Source organism: Ceratotherium simum, chromosome 33, assembly GCF_057802395.1.
Source record: "Ceratotherium simum simum isolate JZ-2026a chromosome 33, ASM5780239v1, whole genome shotgun sequence".
NCBI classification, from domain to species: Eukaryota; Metazoa; Chordata; class Mammalia; order Perissodactyla; family Rhinocerotidae; genus Ceratotherium; species Ceratotherium simum.
This window is the reverse complement of record NC_141932.1, coordinates 1,999,106-2,002,568: the sequence shown is the minus strand read 5'-3', so window position 1 is coordinate 2,002,568 and position 3,463 is coordinate 1,999,106. Positions and strand designations below refer to the sequence as shown.

At 49.0% G+C, this 3,463-nt stretch overlaps 1 non-coding gene across 1 annotated transcript; it reads left to right on the top strand.

Moving 5' to 3' along the window:
- The first annotated feature begins 2,659 nt into the window (after window positions 1-2,659).
- LOC147912691 (U6 spliceosomal RNA) lies at window positions 2,660-2,766 on the top strand. Its single transcript, XR_015549667.1, has one exon. It is a non-coding gene; the product is annotated as a U6 spliceosomal RNA (small nuclear RNA).
- The last annotated feature ends 697 nt before the right edge of the window (window positions 2,767-3,463 follow it).

Genomic DNA, 3,463 nt, shown 5'->3' with positions numbered 1-3,463 from the left:
TATTTCTGGGCGGAGTGGGGTTCCTTGATGAGGCTCAGAGACACTTGTACCATGAGGTGATTCTGAAGAGCTTGTCACCTAGATTCTCATATCCTCACTGGGCAAGGCACTCACACCCTTTCCAGTGACCTGGTCTAGGCTTTGCATCCACCCTTCCCCCGCCCTGCTTTCCCCAGGGGGTGGCACCATGGGCACTGCTTCCTTCCCCATTTCCCTGGGCCGGTGCTGTGGTTGACAGGGCTCGTTGTTTGCACTGGCCTCTTCCCTCCTCTGCAGCCCAACCCCTACTGCCCTGAAGCCCCATAGGGAAAGATTCTCGGTCAGAAGCTTACAGTGAGCCTAATGGAGCCAACTTTGCTTGCCTTTCCCTGGCCAGTGACTGTGTCCAGATCCATGGCACCTCTGTACCCCAGGTTTTTGCCCTTCCTTTAGCTAATGTTTCCTCATGCTGGTTTGTGCCAGGAATTACACACATTCCCATGGTCTCTACTCCCTGGACCATGAGCTGTTTTTCAAGACCTCCTACATGGTTCTCTGTAGTGTTTAGATCTCTTTTCTGTGGTCTGTTGTGTGCTGAGTTGCTCTCGGTCAGTGCTGGCCACTCACCTGTTTGGTTTTCCCTTCAGTACCTGTGTCCTCCATGTCTCATGTAGTTGTCCAACTAGACCTAGGGGAAAGAGTCTTTTGTGCTTCACAGGATGGACCTGACCCCAGCCATGGCAGGGTAGGCTCAAGGGGCCTGGCCCTGGTGAGTGGCAGCTGGGGAGGGCATGACTTCAGGCTCATGTTCATATCATAGTGGGAGCCTCTCCCGTTCAACCAGAGCTTTGGCACCACTGCCAATGGCCACACCCCATTTCTACCTTTCCTTCCCCATATTGACACTTTTGCTAAGTTGTCAATTCTACTATTCATCATTTCCTCTGTGACTTCCAGCCCAGGGATAATCTCCACCTCCCCAGACTCCACATCTGACCTATTCCTCTCACCAGTCCTTCAGCAGTGCTCTCCAACATTGGCCCACACATGTTATGCCATGAAGTGTACACATATCCTTAAATTGGCCTTGAACTCCTGATAATGTTGCATTTGGAGTTTCCTGGGCTTTGACAGGCCTTTGCACAGTCTTACATGTCACTGGCACACAAGTTCCTGCTGAAAGCCTTTGGTGGAGGAAGGAGTTGTAGACCTGTCTTGTCTCTCTGTGCCACATCCTGTCCTTGTGCCCTTCCCCTGGTGTGGCCTCTAACATTATGTGACCTTATAGGCCCAGTAATGCACAACCAGACCCCCATTCCCACTTCTTGAAAAGCATCCCATAGACTCATTCCTGGATGCAATTCAATGGAGTAATTCAGTTGGTTGTAATTCAACGAGTCAGTGTAGACTCATTCCTTTCAACAACATCAACACATACTTCTCTGTCATTTCTTGGCTTTCAGGTTGTTGGTGCAGCGCAGAGAACAAAGAGGTACCTTCCGAACAGTGTTTCTGTAGAAGGAGTGGCACAGGTCAGGACTCTCAAGGCAGGTCCCTTCATCCAAAGGTCCACCCCTGTGAGATGTGTCTCCCCATCTTGAAACACATTTTACTCTTGGCTGAGCACCATGGAATGCATCGTGGGCAGAAAGTGTTTACAGGAGAGCAGCCTGTACCAAACAATTTCATTTCAGTGCAAACCTTCAATGGCACCAGGAGCAGCACGTTGGTGAAACACTTCAGAAGCAACATGGACAGGGCCTCATTTGTGAAGAGCTGCAAATTCCATGTGTCCAGGAAGCCCTTTACTTGTGTGGTGGCTGGGAAGGACTTCCTGGCCACCTTGGGCTATCTCCATAAGCAGGCCACTCATACCAGGGAGAGAGGCCAAACAAAATCACTGAAAATGAGTTTGGCAGAAAACGTCATCAGAACTGGAGGGAATGCAAGAAAGCCTTCAGCTGCAAACACACTCTTGTTCAGGACCAGGGTGTCCACACTGGAGAAAGGTTTTATGAGTGCAGTGAATGTAGGAAATATTTTAGCCGTAGCTCCACCCTCAATCATCATTGGAAACTTCATACTGGAGAAGGACCTTAGTTGTGCAGTTCCTTTGTTCAATATAGCAAAAATGGAGCAAAGCCTCTGTGACTAGCCATCAGTCTGATTTGAATCTCACGCATCCAAACATGGAGGGGAGATTCCACCTAAGTCTAATTTATGTGGGAAGCATGTGTGGCTGTGTTGCGCTTTCTACCCTGCCCAGGGCCCTTCCCAGATTTATGTCATTAGCAGTTTCTGTTGTTGAAGCCATTTCACCTCTCCCACCTGGCAGGTCCACACAGTGTGCATCAGTCTCTACCCCAATGTGCTCAAGGAAGGTGACCTCTGTTCTCCCAGGTATTGGAGCAAATTAGGAGTAGCCTGGGGCCAGCCCGGTGGCGCAGGCGGTTAAGTGCGCGCACTCCGCTGCAGCAGCCCGGGGTTTGCCGGTTCGGATCCCGGGCGCGCACCGACGTACTGCTTGGCAAGCCATGCTGTGGCGGCATCCCATATAAGGTGGAGGAAGATGGGCACGGATGTTAGCCCAGTGGCAGTCTTTCTCAGCCAAAAAAGAGGAGGATTGGCAGATGTTAGCACAGGGCTGATCTCCTCACAAAAAAAAAAAAAGGATATATAAGTGCTCGCTTCGGCAGCACATATACTAAAATTGGAACGACACAGAGAAGATTAGCATGGCCCCTGCGCAAGGATGACATGCAAATTCGTGAAGCGTTCCATATTTTTCTCTTTCAATATTTTCAATGCCTGTGGGTCAATAACAATAAATGTTTATTATACACCTACATAAAAAAAAAAAGGAGTAGCCTGAGCCCTTAGGGGGTCTACATTCCCTTTTCTCTGACTAGTTGTGCCATGGACCTCCCCCAGGTTTGTCCTAGAGGATACCAGTGAATTCTACTGGCACCTTGCCAAGAAGGACTACTTTTTCAGGGACATGTTGGTCTCATGTGATACTTGTGAAGAGTTTTTCCAGTTCCCACGTCACCAACCCAAGAACTACCTGCCGCACACTGATTTGGGTTGTAGGATAAGAAAGGCCTTACTGTTTAAGTTCTCTTTTTCTTGGGGATTCTATTCACTGTATGGGGTGGTTTATAAACAGATTTGGGCTCTGCAAGCATTACAACTTTTACGTAGTCCCAAATGTTGTGTGCCTCTGAGGGAATAGTGTTACTGCACAAAATTGGGGTTCTCTTTCCCAATGGGCATAAAGAAGCCAATTAATTACAGCATCAGCCTTTGGGGAAAGGAATCAGCTTTATTCTGCAAGATCGATGTGCAGGGAGGCAGGGGGCGTGTGCCCTCAGATCTGTCTTCCTGATTCAGGGTTTGGGGTGAAACTTAAGAGGTTAGGTAGAACAGGACGGCACTGAGATATGCTGGTGAGACAGGTTTTGACTGGTAGGCTTCAAGCATTTAT